Here is a 16,296-nt window from a genome sequence, read left to right on the forward strand (position 1 = left end):
ATCATCATCCCTTTGCGGCCAGGCAGGCTTTGGTGTCATCCCAAACAGGTGGAACCTCCTGGACGGTTGTGGAATTCAGTGAAATGTGTGCAGAGCTCGCACAGTGGCAATGGGACAGTTAACCTTGATGTTGTTCCTGAAAGAGGACTGGGCAAGGTCGGCAGACCCTGAGCCGTTCCACTTCCTCTCTGATAATACAGCACCCCAGGTCCTAGAGGTTCATGCCAGGGAGATGGGGTGCAGACTGCACCCAGCTCTTCCATTTCTAGAGAGACCTGGGGCAGTGCAGATTGCTGCTCTTAGGAAGGGAACTCGAGAGGCTGGTGGACATTCATTCCCAAGACCTTTATCCGCAGGGAGATGGGTTCTTGGAAAACTGGTCAGAGGCTCAGCACAAACCCAGCTGAGGTGTTTCAGGAAAGTCGTGAGGCGGCCTTGCTCCTGCGGCTGCCCTGGCCCGGTCCTGAGGCCCGTTTCCCCATGCGGTGTCCCCAGCACACAACTCCTGGCCTGTCCCCGTGCGTGCAGTGGGGCATGCAGGCCTGAGCCCGACCCTCCCTGAGTCAGCCAGGGCCCAGGGTGTCCATAATTAAGAGACACACGTCAAGAATGTAAATTCCTGTGGTTCCCAGCCTAGAAAGGGTTCATTTGGTGCCTCAGGACAATTACAGGCTGAGAGAGTCTGAAAGAGCCAGTGTTACTGTTTAAAGTGTTATCAGTTTAATGAACTGCTTATGAACTGTTAATGCACACTAGCGTAAACACAGCATCTGGGCTTGTATTTTATTTGTAGACTTCAAACCTGGTGCTTAGTGTTTTGAAAATGCCGATTAATGGTGTAAAATCAGAATCTCTCATAGGGAAGAAGGAGATTCTTTTGTGGTGTGTCCCCAAACTATCTCAAAACCTATCTAACACACTCAAATATTCACAATACACACAAGCGATAGGACACAAAGAACAGAAAAGATTTTTTTTTTTCCAATTGAAGAAGCAGGAATTTGCAACTCTGTTCTGTGTTGTTGCAACTATTTGGTGTGTTTTTGCTGGAAGAAAGAATGAAGAACTTAAAATCAGAGGTACCATCAACACAAATTTCCCAAACGTTGTTCTAGGAAATGTGTCATTTCTACCCACGTCTTCCAGGCCAGAAAACAGTCTACAGTAATATTTACTGCGCTTTCATGAGAAGAATTTCCAAGCTACCCCTTGAAGCAATGAAGCTGGATTTGGAGCAAATGGAAAATTTTGAAATTGCTTATTTTCTTCCAAAATTTGTATTTTTCTTCCTTATTTCCTGTTAAGTCAGTGCCACTCATTAGCAACCGTATTTTTACATTATATACTCAGCAGAATTTTCTCTCCATGACTGTATTCCAAATTAAACTTTTAAGTTTCCAGGAAAAGTGTAACAAATGTTTGAATCAGTCAGAAGTCACACTAATGAGAGAGAGAGAGAGAGAGAAACATACATACAACTTTCTTCTTCCTTGGATAGCTATTCCTTTTTATCTGCTTCGCACTTTGGGGGTGCTTTTATTCCTGGGATCTTGAAAAGACTGTTTACAAAGCAAGAAGCCTCCAGAAAATGTGAAGAGGTCTGAACTCAGAGCCGTTGAAAAGTTCTGACAGATGCTGGCTTCGGGGAAACGAAGGCAAGATTTGGATAGGGCGGCCTACAACCCGTGAGACCGCGTTCGAGCTGGAAGGGAGTCCAGTCTGGAAGCCTCATTCTACAGATAGTGTGGCAGAATTCCATAGTGTGACAGCAGTGCGCCCAAGATAATTTAGCGACGCAGTTACAAGTACAACCCAGACTCTTTGCGGAGTGTTCTTTAATGAGCAGCTAGTAGTTGCAGTTTTGGGTGTCACTCTGCCAGGATGCAGTGCAGACCCAGCTAAAGGCAAAATGCCGCCTTCTGGCAACAACGGACACGTGACCCGCAATAAGAAGAAGGTGACAGCACCATTTAATTTCCTGCCAATGTGGCCTCGTGAGGCCCAAGCTCTGTCTTCGCCCGCTCTTGCTTGCTTCTCCATCCCAAAGCCCAAGGCCAGGAAGAGCAGGGGAAAATTAGCAGAGCGGTTTCTTGGGGGAAAGTTGTCAATTTGTTCTGATCAACAAGAGGTGTATTTGGATGAGGCCTGAAGCAGGGAATTTCGGTAACTTCATCCAGAATATTTTGAGAAGACACTGTCGTAAAAGTATTATGCTGTTGAGGGAAAAGAAGAAAAACAAAGATATTATAAAATTTCAATAGCCAAAGCAAACCGCCCCCAGATGGATGGGGATAACAGTCTCCAACACAGGCCCTGATAGAAATACTATAGATAAAAAAAAATTAGTCCATGGTGAAGACCTGTGAGGAAAGGAAGGTTGGTCAACACATGATGTTAGGACCAACCATGTGGAAAAGATAAAAGATAATTCCTAGCTCCCCCATATATCAAAATTAAGTCCACAGGCATTTAACAGTTAAGTGCAAAAATAACATAAGCATAGAAGACGTACGTAAACTTCAGATCTTGGGAGAAGGACTTTGTTGATATAAGAGCTTCAACGTGGCGTGATCCCGGCGTTCTGGGATCCAGTCCCACATCAGGCTCCTCTGCTATGAGCCTGCTTCTTCCTCTCCCACTCCCCCTGCTTGTGTTCCCTCTCTCACTGGCTGTCTCTATCTCTAAAAAAAAAAAAAAAAAAAAGAGCTTCGACGTAAGTTAAAAAGTAAGAGATGATTGCGTTTGACCGCGGAAACTGGAACTCAGTGTAGCTATCAGTAATGCTGGGAAGATGTTTGCACTAAATATCGCAGATTTTACTTTGATGTGGGAGGCTGTTGCAAACCCTCACAAAAGTGCTGAGATGTCTGTAAAAAGGGACAAAGAGCACAAATCAACAGCAAAATACACACGGTCAGCAAACACATACGATGTTTTCATGTATTCATCATGCCGATCGTGCGAATTCACGTTGCCCCTTTCGCTGCTGTAGGACCTGCGCTGGTCCGCTTCCGGCGGGAGCTCACACCGAGAGCAGCTTTCTGCCAAACAGTGAAGTTCACCAAGACCCTTAACAACGACCCCGTCACTGCATGATGTTTTCCTGTTGCCACAAGCGCGCTAGAGTCAGGTAAGAGCGCAAAGACCGACTTACAAAGTTTTTCCATCACGGAAAAGCAAAGTTAGCCTATATCGCTAGTAGTTAGAGTTGTTTTCTTCCAAATGATGGAATATTATGCACTCATTTCAAAATTTTTTATTTATTTATTTGAGAGAGGGAGGGCAGGAACAGAGGGAGATGGACAAGCAGACCCCGCACTGAGTGTGGAGCCCAACACCAGGCTCGATCCACAACCCTGAGATCATGACCTGACATCATGACCTGAGCCGAAACCAAGAGTCAGATGCCCAGCCCACCATCCTGGCGCCCCTTGCCCATTATTATATTTTAAGATTTAAGGATGTGGGGAGATGACCATGATGTAATTAATGCTAAGGGGAAGACTTTGGGTGTGAAACCTGTATATACCGTGTGTTCTGAAAGACGGTAAACAAAGCCAGAGTTTTCAGTGGGAGGAGTGGGAGATTGGGTACAATTTTTATTTTCTCCTTTTATGTGTTTTCTTTTTCCAAAATCCAGTGTATTAATTTAAGATAGAAACCCTGTCGTTGCAAAGAGCACGGCCTTCTCTCTCTGACCCCCTCACGCTGAGTCGGGTGTCGGTTGGTGGGGGTGGGTATTTTCCCAGGTGGTGGGGCGCAGGCACGTTCTCTCGCTAGTCGGGGCCCCACTCTCACAAAGCAGGCTCAGCCCCCCCACAGCTCCTAGCCCACCAGGTTGTTCCGTGCAGGCCAAATCCCTCAGGGCAGGTTTTCCCAGCCTCATGAGGGAGGTACGGCCTTCAAAACCCCAGAGAGCTGATGGCCAACGCTGCCCACAGCCATCTGCGTGTCACCCCTCAGGAGGCGAGGGCGCTCTCCACTACATTCTTTGGTATCTCGGGAAGATACTGCCACATTTAGGGGTCCTTTTGGGTGGCTTAGAAGTTTCAGGTCTGTTTGTCCACCATGAAGCCAGAAGGGTCTCATTCTCTGTCCTGGCCGGAGGCTAGCACAGAGAAGTTCCACAAATTGCATCCCATAAACAGGAACTTTGCAACCCATCCAGGAGCACCTGTTGGCTGTGCAGAGCTGACCCGTTTCGGGGTCTGCTGCGGCTCTGTGTAGGGGGTGGGCTGGGGCCAGCGTGGCCCCTGTGTGTGTCTCTTTCCAACTCTGTGTTCACCACGTTGGCCGTTGTGGGAGTATTGACACCACAGAAAGGATGGAGAGCTCCCGTGGTGATTCAGGGCTCTGGTGAGAGTGTCTGACTCACATGGCAGAACCGGATGACCTTTTGTGACCCCACGCTGAAGTCCGACAGCATCGCTTCCCTGCCTGCCGTGGATGGCAGGTGAGTCCGAAACTCACGTAGTTGCAAGGGGAAGGGGGTTAGTCTCCACGTCTTGGTGGGCGAGCGTCAAGTTTCCTGGAGAGTGTAGAGGATGAGAAATAGGATGAGAGATATGGCTTTTGGAAAATACGATTTGCCATGGAGTTTTGAAATGTAATTAGGGATTTGCCATCAGAGGCTATAGCACATTTTTCTAGATATTCCGTGGGCATGGTTACTCTTCCTCTGCTGAGCATGCGTTTGATTTTTGAGAATACACAAAAGGTATTGAATGCCAACTCTAGAAAAGTCGTAGGTAACTCTGATGGATAACAATAGTTCCACAAAAGGGGATGTTACGGCGGTAATGGTCTCAACTTTCAGATGTGTCCTTACCCCGGGCCTCAAGCTGTTTCCAAAAGAGGGTGCCAAGACCCTTCTCAGCTACTCAGCTACCTCAGAAATAAGCATGCTGGGGCACCTGGGTGATTCAGTTGGTTGTGACTTGATTTTGACTCAAGTCATGATCTCAGGGTCATGAGATCGAGCCCCACATCAGGCTCCATGCTTAAAATTCTCTCTCTCTCCATCTCCTTCTGCTCCTCCCCCCCGCATTGGCTCTCTCCGCCACTCTCTAAAATAAATAAATAGGGGCGCCTGGGTGGCTCAGTCATTAAGCATCTGCCTTCTCAGGGCGTGATCCTGGTGTTCTGGAATCGAGCCCTGCATCGGGCTCCCTGCTCAGCTGGGAGCCTGCTTCTTCCTCTCCCACTCCCCCTGCTTGTGTTCCCTCTCTCGCTGGCTGTCTCTCTCTCTCTGTCAAATGAATAAATAAATGTATTGCATGGTGCACTGGGTGTTATACACAACTAATGAATCATCGAACTTTACATCAGAAACCAGGGATGTACTGTATGGTGACTAACATAATATAATTAAAAAAACATTAAAATAAAAAAAATAAAAAAATAAAAATCTTTAAAAAAATAAATTAATTAAATTAAATCTTAAAAAAAAAAAAGAAAGAAGCCTGCAAACTTCTAAAAGGACTACTTTGAAAGGCAAGTTTTTCTGAGCTATTTGTAAATATTACCAAAGTGACATGTTTACTGCAAAACTTTTTTCGTTGCCTTGTAGTGCCCTGCACTGCTCTTTCACAAACATCAAAGTATTCTTCAGCATTGTACCAGGCACATGGTAGGGACGAAGTAAATATCTGAGTGGTTGATTTACCATCCAGAGCAAAAACAAGCCAGCCCCTGGTTCAACTAGATTCTTAAGTACTAACTGGAATTGACCAACCATAAAAAAGAGAAGCTGACCATTCCTCTTCAAACTTCTAAACAAAATCGAATGTGTTTAGACTGGAGGACTCAGGTTATAAATAATAATGTACAGTTCTCTTGATACATATTGTTGAGTTCATCTCTTTTCAAAGTCCAGAGTTCCAACTCTGTGCATGTATTTCCTCTCAACTTTCTGGGAGGACCAGAGTGGGTAGAAAAATTGGGGTGGGTACCACAGGTGCTGGTCCAGGTTTCCTCGTGGCTGGAAGGCAAAATCCGACCAACTGACTTATTTCTCCTCAGGCCACTAAGTATCCTCTTTTAATTCTCAGACACCACGTGACTAATTTCTCCTCAACCATCAAATATTAAAATCCTAACCCATTCTGTCACTAGGACAGAGATGCTCATGGAAGTCCTTCTGCATCTGGGCTTTCCCATTAATTGGAGCTTAGAAATGTCCACCTGTGCCCACCAAAGACTGAGGAAAGAACTCAGAATATTTTTTAGTTGGACTCATGATTGTAGACATGTTGATGCTTACATGAGATGATACAGACACTTCCAGCTCACCCTATAGCTATCACGTGTCCTCCTCCAGCCTCCTTGTAGATTGGTGGGGTCATGTGACTAGTTCTGCCCAATGGGATGTGAGAGGAAGTGACCTATTACTTCTGGGTTGAAGGATAAAACAGGGGGTGGGATATCCAAGTGCTCTCGTCCCTTTCCCTGGTAATCATGGAGGTTCTATGTGCCAGAGAGTATAATCCCCAACTACAGGATATATTCGTGGGTTTAGGACCATGATCAGTGTGTGGAGAGTCTAAAAGCCAACGTCCGAGGAGCTAGGAGGACACCCGGGGTTTCACTCTGAGGTGGATATGTACCATCAGTGTTTGCATACGTGTATGTGTGTGTGTGTGCGTGTGCACATGTGTGCCTATACACCGTAAGGTCACAGGAGTTGAGAACATAATAAATAAGGGTCTTGTTGCCCCATTTTGTAGTTGGCAACCCAGTGGCTCTACTCCAGAAGCTAGTATCTAGTAGGAGATTTTTATAAACAGGAAATGAAGGAAGCCAGAAAACCAACTTCAAAAGGAAGAAGGCCAGTCATTTATTGAGCTAGTGGGGAGCAAAGTATAGTTATTAAAAGCACAGGATTGGAATTCTGACTGCCTGGGCTAGAACCTGTGTTTCAGCCCTCATCGGGTATACGGCCTTGGGTTCGTGATATAATCTCTATCCGCCTCGACTGGAAAGTGCTGATGTCCCACTGTTGTCATAAGGATCAAAAGCAATGATCTTAAAGGTCTGTATTATGATTATATTTAACCGTAACAGAAGGCAGTGGCTTAAAACAAAGGAAAGATAGTTACTTCCTTCGAAAGACCACAGCCAGGCCGTCCGGGCTGGTATATTGCGCAGTGGCAGGGACCCCGGCTCCTTCTCACCGTTGCTGTAGCTTCTGCCACAAGTGGCTTCCACTGCACGGCCCCAGATGGTCACTGGAGCTTCGGTCATCACAGTCTCGCTGCGGCTAGCAGGAAGGAGTGCGAGAGAAACAGAGGCACAGGGCTCCCTCTGTACATCTCACTGACCCACACTTAGTCCGGTGGCCACGCCTGGATGCAAGGGAGGCTTGCAGATGTCTCTATACTGGGAAGCCGCACACCTCACTTAAAACCGTGGCTTCTAGAAAGAAAGGAAAGGGGAAAAGCAGAGGTCGAGGTGCACAGTGCGCGGTCTCAAGGGTCTCAAGGGCTTGAAACGGTGCTTGGTGCTTAGCGAGTGGACAGGACATCAGACTCATCCTCCCATCAGAATCCCGCCAAGTCAGAAGCAGCGGGTCATGCCTCGAGCACGTCCTAGACCTCCACTTTCACGCTCAGAACACTTTACTTCTGGGCTCAGGTGCCGTATGCAGACTGTGATGTCTTCGCAGAGTAGTAACAACAGTTCAAAAATGAAAACAAGCAAAAGCAAGCAGGGGAGTAGACTGCATCGCATGTTCCATGCGAGAGAAAATAGAATGATGAAGGCACCAGTGCAGCGGGCGGCTGGGGTGCAGCGGGTGGCTGGGGGGCCCCGGGAAGGGACTAGAGGCCGGGCTCCGGGGAAGGAAGGATCTTGGACAGACGCGTCCATGGGAAACGCAAAGGAGAGCTACTCTAGTCCTTCCCAAGGATGCACAGGGTGGCGTGTCACCTGGCTCTCTCCCCCCAGCACGTGAAGAGGGCGAAGGGGAGGAGAAGAAATAGGGAGGACGGAGGAGGCTTGTAGAAAGGCTGGGACCTGGGGAGGAGAAGCTGTCACTGCGGAAGCCCCTCCTGCTTCTCCAGCAGCGGCTTGGGCTGCTGGGGCTGCAGGGGAGCGGCTGTCCCCACTCCAGGTTTGCGGGACAAAGTGAGGGAATGGCCTGGGTTGTCCTAACCTTTTCCATCTCAGAGACTCTGGTTACCTTGTTGGGTCCTCTTGGCTCCAGCTCAGAGAGTCCTCTCACAGACGCTTCACCCTGCGAACACTGTCATATATGTGCCCTTGTGCTTCTAAACCAGAGGTTCTCAAAGTGTGGCCTGGGGACCCCTGGGGTTCCCCAAGAAACTTTCGGAGGATCCACTATGTCAAAACTATTTTTATGAGAGTACTAAGATGTTATTTGTCTTTTTTGCCCTCATGGTGGCGTTTTCCAGAGGCTGTTTCAGGTGTACTGTTGCAATGGAGTGACTGCAGAGGCAATGATGTGAATCTCCCTGTCTTCTATTCACCCAGATTTTAAAGAGATTTGCAAATACATAAAATTATGCCACTCTTCTCAGCTGACATTTTTGTTCTGGAAAATATGGTTGTTTTTGCATGAAACTGTGATACGTATATTAGTATGTAATGGAGTCATTGTGTTATTTTCAGTGAATTAATAAATGTTGACGTGTTTCATAGATTTAATTTCAAATACAGCAAATATCAATAGATACGACCCACGTTCAGCAAAAGCTCTTTTAGGTCATCAGTGGTTTTTGAGATGGAAAAGGGGTCTGAGGCCAAGTTGGAAGACCACATTCTCAACAAAAGAATTTTTGCGTTACCAGTGTCTGTGTGAGCACACACGTACACTTAAAAATATGTTGTGACCAAGTATCCTTTTCCTACCTCCGGGCCACAAGTTGGCAAACGTTCCTGTAAGGGCCAGGGAGTGAATATTTCAGGCTTGGGGGCTGTCCCTTCTCTGTAGCCACTGCCCCACTCCATGGTAATAATACAGCAAAATCCGCCATCCCCTATTGGTCACAAATGGGTGTGGCCACGTTCCAACAACAGTTTTTATGGACACCGAAATTCGAACTCTGCATAATCTTCACGTGTCACAAAATATTATTCTTCTGCAAATATTTTTTTTCTTCCACATAAATAGATGTATAAATCAGATAACATCCTCGTTTCCTACTTTTTAGTTGGGAAAATACGATTCTCCATGCTACATCGATGCCATTGGTGGCCTTCGATTTAATGAGTGGTAAAAGATCAAGGGTGACAGCTGGAGTTTGGTTTTCTGTGAGGAGTGCTTGTGCCTCCGAGAAATGCCTTTGAGAACCAGCTAAAGGCAGGACAGGGAAAGATACCAGTTGAAAAAAGAAGAAACAGAAAATCCAAGATCCTGACCTGGGGTCCAAATTGTACAACCACCTGACTTTCTTCCATTCATTCAACACTCACTGCATTTATTGAGTGCTCACTACATACCAGGGGTATCACAAGTGAAAAGGAAAAAATTTGGATTGTTTTTTCTATAGAGACTTTCTGGACCAAGTCTTGTGAATCTGCAAACATGGAATCCATGAATAGTGAGGATCGACACAGGTCAAGGTGGTGTTGATACCCGAAAAGATGTCAGGAAGAAAACTGGTGTGCTCCTTCTGGGGGGCAGTTGGGCCCTGCGTCCCTAATATCTTTAATTCTGAGAGCCCAACTTCTGGGATTTACCCAGAGAAAATCATCAGGCAAGGGAGTGAAGGGCGTGCAAGGATGTGCGTCGACGTGCAAGGATGCTCATTGGAGAGCTGTTGTAACAGAATGCGCTGCAGTTGTGAAGAATAATGAATTAGGTAAATACCTGTTACTACGAAAAGAAGTTCATGAAATGATGTACAGCGAAACTATAGTCAAACAACACCTACGCCAGGGTCCCATGTTTGTGAGTAGATCTATTCCATTTCTGGTGTGTGATATCGACATACCCAGTTATATGATAGATATATTGAGTGGATGGGTAGAAAAAATTCTGGAAGGATATAGCCCCACAAGGTGCCATGTCTGGGAGTTCGGATAATAGATGCATTTAATTCTTTGTACTTTGTACTTCTTGGAGTTTTATAAATTTGTTTACAACGAGACAGCTACCGTTATAGCTAGAAATGTATGCTTTTGATAATGACAATTTGGGGGTCCTTACTCGATGCCAGGCACCCAGCTATGTTCCTCAACTCTTCAATTTGTATTAAAACTTGATGAACAATTCGTTGTTTCTATATTATGGTTCGTAGTAAAAATAGAAAAATCTCAAGATTCCCGAGCTTCGCTCCACAGATCTGGAAGGCTCTTGGGGGCCAGCTCCCTCTGACATGCCTTGCTGCCGCTCTGGGAGCCAGAATCATGGGAGGAGATTCTGGCCCAAATCCCCCTTGCTCAGAAAAGTGCTGAGGTCTGAGTCTTCCCCGCCAGGACAGAATTCCTGGGGCTTGGCTGCAGGGGCAGGGTGAACGGATTCAGGCAGGAATTCTGTGTCTCCTTTGTTTTTAAAAGAAATAGCCCCTGCCGAAACTGGGTTGAGCCCAGTATTACCTGGTTTTCTTCAAAGGCTGAGCACCGGTAAGCTGCTGCTGTCCAGTTACGTGGGACCGTCTGGGGAAAGGGGCTTCTGGGGGAGCATGTGCTCGGCCCAGACCTGAGTCAATTGTCAGCAGGGCCCATCGCTGCACAGGGATGGCCTTAACAGATCCAAGTGCATCGGCGTGAGAGTTTCTGCTTGTAATCTATCCTTCAGAGCAAGACTATATCCCCGACCTGGATTTTTGCTAACAATCAACAAATCAAAAAATGACCAAAGGTGATAATGGGAGCCGACTTCAGGGTCCAGCCCTTTGTGCATGGCCCCCTTCCCCAGTACCAGCCTCTGCAGGACGATGCTTGACAAGTCCTCAGCTTTCCAGCTTTTTCTTTTTTACTCAACTTCTTATAAACGGCAGAGTCTGCTAGGTTTGAGGCCAGACTTGGCTGCAAGTCCGGCTCTGCCACCTTTCTGCCTGTGTGATCTCGAATGAAGTCCCCAGCTCTTCCTGGCCCTCAGTTTACCCACTTGAAAAATTAGACCTAAATATGAGGTCGTGTTTTAATTTGTTGACTGTTAAAAAAAAAAAAAAGACAAGTTGGGAATATAGTGATGAGAGGTCGCATCCTTCCCACTGAGGTGCAGCATCGAGAAAGCAGGCACGGTGTTTGGATTTGGGCGATGTTAAAAGCACCAGAGTTAAATGGCTGCATGATTTTCAGCACCAATGCACTAAGCTGGGGTGTTTCCGTGGGCAGGAGCGAGGGAGGGGGGCTTCCAAAATCATACCACGCAGGGGTCCCCTGACCTACATAAAACAAGTCAGTACCCCCTGGGGCCAGCCGATTGGAGCTCCTCCGATCACGTGGCAGAATTAGGCACGGTTTATGGTTCTTTTCAGGGAGATTCTCCAAGAACGGTGTAAATGTCAGTTTCATGAAAATCCATTCTCAAAGCCCCGATGAACTTCTCAATCATCTGCTCCCCCTTCCCCCCTCCTTCCCCCACCTCTCCCAGAGTGCCCAAGGCGCTTCTGAGATCAGAGAGCATAATTACAAATGCACTGGGGCTCTCGGGATGGTTTACAGCTTAATTAGCTCCCGTCTCTGCACTGTCTCTGTTTCTCGGCCTTACACTTGGTGCAGGAGTCCTGACTGCCAGAGCGTTCAGACCAGGAGCCTCCTGGCTTGTTAACACGCTCTCCCCTGTCCCTCCTGACGCTCACGTCCAGGTTGCAATTAGGCCCAGTCGAGGAGAGGGAGAGGCCTCTGTTTGGGCATCCGGAGCTGGCAGGGGGAGCTGCTTGTCTGAGCCAGCCCGGAGGTGAGGCACGGTGGAATGTGGAGTGGCGGAGGCTGCAGGAGCATGCACCTGCCCGGCCCAGCCCAGGTCAGGAGGCTGCAGGCTGCAGGTGTGTTTCCTGGGGCGCCTGGCAGGGGCTGGGCATTGAAGACACCTGGGGTTAGAGGGGCTCATACACGTGGGGGTGGGATGCCCCCCCCCCCCCCCCCCCCCCNGGCGTGAGCACGCTGGGCAGCACCAGCCAGGCCCCTGGAAGAGGCTTCAGGCTGTACACCAAGGATCAACTGTACGATCCCACCTGGAGGGCCCCTCTCAAAGAAAGTGCAAATCACACGTTGATTGCTTGGTCCTCGTGACTTCCTGGTGGCTGTCCCTGAGTTCCCGGCTTGAGTGAAGTTCCTCTACCCTGGAGGAAACTCACTCCCTTCCCTCCGGGAGAGGAGGCAGCTGGAGGAAGAATCCAGCTCCAGGCACAAAAAAGAAGCCCTTAGCTGGGCACTGCTGCCCATCGGCGAAGATAACGGAAGAAGAGAAAACCCTTGCCTCCCTGCCCCCGAGTCCCCCAGATTCCCCCGACCCCCAGCCCCCAGTCTGGGGGTGCCTACAAGGGGTCTAGAGGCCCTGGGCTTCCTTAGGATCCAGACCCCATGGAAGGGCTTAAGCCACACCCCTCCTTCTAAGAGGGAGTGGAAAACAAAACTAAAATGAGTACATTGAATTTAACGCCTACAAAACATACATCTAGAATCAACCTTCACTCGACTTCAGTATTTAGGCAAGATGTGTTCCGATATTAGCAGAGATGTATTTTAACCCGTTTGACAGACAGGTGAGGGTCTGACCTCACTGTTGGGGATACCGCTCCCCGCCAAGGGAACCGCTGCGCTCGCCCTGTCAGGTTTCTACACACCTGCCAGGTTCACGGCGCCTGGGTCCTGCGCTGCAGACAAGGGGCTCCTTCTTTCAGGAAAGAGTAGGGGGAGTTGGGAGTGAGCGAGAGAGCTTTACACGCAACTCCTCTTCTCTCTGGGCAGTGATCTCCACCCGCTGGCTCTCCTGCACGGAGAAGGCCCGCTGTGCCTCCCCCAGCTCTGAGCCCAGGCCGCAGCCCCGATCTTGCTAGGATTTCTATCTTAAACAGGTATCGCCTGGGGGCCCCGCCTGCCTGGTAGGCACTATTTCTGAGGTGCTCGGAGGCTGGCAGGGAGGCGATGACAGCACCACAAGGAAAGCTCCCGAGCAGGTGGAGGGCACGAAGCGTTCTGAGGCCTGGAGAGCGCGAGAATCCTTCTAGCCGAAGCTGGGGAGACCGCATGGAGGAAGTGTCTGCGGCTGGGGCTCTGAGATGATGGACGGGGTGTCCCTGGGCTCAGGCCTGAGAGACGGTGGGATGCGGGCCAGGGGCTCAGGCCAGAGAGGTGGACTGCGACCTGACCGAGGGGCCCTGCGTGTTGCTCGAGCAACTGGGAGGGGATCACCTAGTGTCCGGGAGCTACAGACGGAGCTGGAGCCGACGAAGGAGCAGGTTCTGGTTTCCGTGCTGCACAGTAGAGGCTGGTGGACGTGAGGGGAGGGAGGCCGCCGCCTCCACTGATGGCTTCGGCAACATCGTCACTACCCGTGAGCCACAGCCATGCGTGGTCACGCCGCTGTGCCTCCTTCCGCAGCATTCTAGGGCTCCCTCGTACCTTTCCGCCTATTCACGAGAGGTTTCCACGGCAGCTCTTGCTGGGTTTGGACCTAGCTCCAGAGGTCCCAGGCCTTGCTGGCCCAGGTGTGGTTGGTCCCGGAGTCGGACCATCAGCAGCCCCCTCGGGGAGCTTGTCAGGAACCTAGAACCTCAGGCCCTGCCCCAGACCCACTGGATCCCACTCCTCTGGCTCACCAGAGTGATGTGACTTCCCAAGGGTTTCTGGGCCAAGGGTGGCCCCTGCCTGGGGCAACGTGACCTCGAGGAGGGACCCTCCCACGCCCAGGCTCAGGCCGCGGAGGACAGAGCAGGGGCCAACCCAGGAATTGTTCCAGGTGTGAAGCAAGCCTGCAGCTTCGGTTTTCCAGTATTCCAGGCAGGAGGCCAGGCCGAAGGGGCTCGGTCACTCCCAGGCACACGGCGGCGTCAGGCGCGCAGTCAAGACACACAACAGCCCAGGAATGCCGGTGAGCTCCTGCGGCTGCGGACGTGCTCCGACAGGTTCCATGCGCTTCACGGAGGAGGCGGCCTGTGCAGGTGGAGTCCTGCACCCATACCTGTCAGCGCTCACATTAGCCACGATTATCTGGATTCTCTTTCCATTTGGCCCGAGAAGGAGCCTCCACACAAAGTTTAGCGGGTGAAGTCACTGCCTCGCGCTGGATAGAAGAGTATCCACAGATGCGGAGAATAACCAGTTTAGTGTGTGTGTGTAAGGGGGGTGGGGCTGCAGAAACAGGGCGCCCCTGGTGGGAGGGAAACACGCCGCTTTTCTGCAGGTCAGAGCACGAGAGAAGCTTCTCGTCGCATTTAGGGCCTTGAGCATTTGAAAATAATAAAAAGGAAAAGTTTTGAATTAAAATTTATGGTCGAGCCTGCCTGTCTGGGAGGAGCGGGCTTCGTGGGCACACTGACGCCAGCCAGGCTGCAGGGGCTGGGAGAAATCGGACACCCGGCGTCCCCGGGAGGGAGAGGGACGACTCTCCCGCAGCAGCCCCGTGGGGCGCCCTGTCTTGGCCTTGGCCGTGGCTTCCCCTGCTCCTGCACCGGCCCCGGCTGCAGGCGTGTTTACAAGATGCTGGTGGCCCGGCCACCCCACAGATCAAGCCCGTCTGAGTCTCCGAGGTGGGGGCCCACTCGCTGGCGGGCTTCCAAAGCACTCGGGTGCTTTAATATGACACCAGGGTTGAGAACCACTGGCTGAGGCCGAGGACCCCAGAGCTGGAGGAAAGGGGACAGGCTGCTCGTTTCTGTCCCGTGGCCCTCCCCTCTGCTGGGGGCGAAGGTAGCTCCCTCAGTGGGTGCAGGAGGGGTGATGCGGCTCATCGAGGTCTTGGAGAGTTTTATCCACCCGGACAGGGCCCCGGAGGAGGAGGGAGGGCGAGTCTGACACATTCATCTGCAGGGATGGGGTGTCGAGTCCGCAGACGTGCCCACCCCTCCTGGCCTCTGAGCCACAGGACTCGTCCGATGGCCGTCTAGGTAGCACTTTTCAAAGACTCGTACATCCGTGATCTTCACCCGGGTATTAATACTCTATGGACGAGGTAACAAGTTCTCGCAAAGGTCCCGGCTTGAAGCAACTGAAGCCTATCTTGCAGTCTGCGGGTTAGCGTCAACACAGGCATAGCAGGCTAAAGTCAAGGTGGTGTCGGTGGCGTTCCTTCTGGAAGCTCTAGCGGAGAATGCACAGAGGCCCTCAGCTCTTCCTTCCACCCCCCTTACCCCCCTCAGAAGGAGAGGGCCGTTTCGAGCACCACCAGCCCCGTCAATGGAGCCCTCACCCAGAGCTCAGAAAACTGTAACCTCCCTTTGCTTCCCCAGAGACTGTAGGTCCCTCGCCCCATCTTCAATCCATAGGTTCAAAGATGGCCAACTTCGAGTGTTAGACTAGCCTAGCAAAATGAAGCCAATTGCTCCTTCCTGTTTTTCCTCGTATATTTTTGGATTTGAAGATCCAGTAAGTGTGTGCCAGGCCAGATCTTGGGTGTGTTTTGGACGGGGCTGAGCCCTGCTGGCGGCGACCACGGGCCAACTGGAGCCAATGGGCAGGAGAGCCCACACGTGGAGGAGTTCGGGCTCCTCTGGAGGCGATCACGACCATCACTGGTGTCGCGGGTGGGGGTGGTTTCTTTTTGGCGCTAGTCCCTGCTGACCTCTGAGGTGGCAGGTGGGGCTGGGACCGCCATTAGCTACAGAAGGTCTGAAATATGGGAACAGGACTTGCCTCTTTCCTCAGAGCTTTAGAAGCTTATTTACAAAGCCCTCCAGTTCCTAGGTCAAAAGTGCTCACCACAAGCCCGAAGATATCCTCAGAACGTTCCAGGCAATAGTCAATATTTATAACCCGGGACTTCGGCTCAGGTGGCTTCACGAGACTGTTTGAGCTCCACTTAACTTCTGCACGTTGATCATCGGCAGGAGACCTTTCACCCGCTGGCCCCTCTCGCTCTGTTCTACTGCGCAACTGGGAATACACTTGACTTTCAAAGGCCCTACTTGTGCCATTCAAAGGAAACATGCCCACCTCGTCTTTAAGCCCTATCTTGTTCCCCTGCAGTCTGAATAAACATTACTCAATAGCCAAAGTCACTTAAGCATCAATCACTTCCACTTCAAGGAGAAGGTAAAGGGAACAAAGATTCACAGCACAAAAAGATTGAAATTTAACCACTGCTGGGTGCGTTCCAAACTTGTTCAGATTAGTTCTTCAAAAAGAAGCCCAGAGAACTGGTTACCTCAAGTTCGCTGAAATTCTCTT

General features: G+C 50.2%; 1 long non-coding RNA gene across 1 annotated transcript in view; it reads right to left on the bottom strand.

Moving 5' to 3' along the window:
* Window positions 1-1,536: 1,536 nt before the first annotated feature.
* LOC117802764 overlaps window positions 1,537-16,296 on the bottom strand; it is a 34,837-nt gene continuing 20,077 nt past the window's right edge. The window contains exon 3 of the long non-coding RNA XR_004626288.1: window positions 1,537-2,213. This is a non-coding gene — a long non-coding RNA (uncharacterized LOC117802764). The remainder of the gene's footprint in view (window positions 2,214-16,296) is intronic.

The sequence above is a fragment of the Ailuropoda melanoleuca genome, chromosome 6 (assembly GCF_002007445.2).
Source record: "Ailuropoda melanoleuca isolate Jingjing chromosome 6, ASM200744v2, whole genome shotgun sequence".
NCBI lineage: Eukaryota > Metazoa > Chordata > Mammalia > Carnivora > Ursidae > Ailuropoda > Ailuropoda melanoleuca.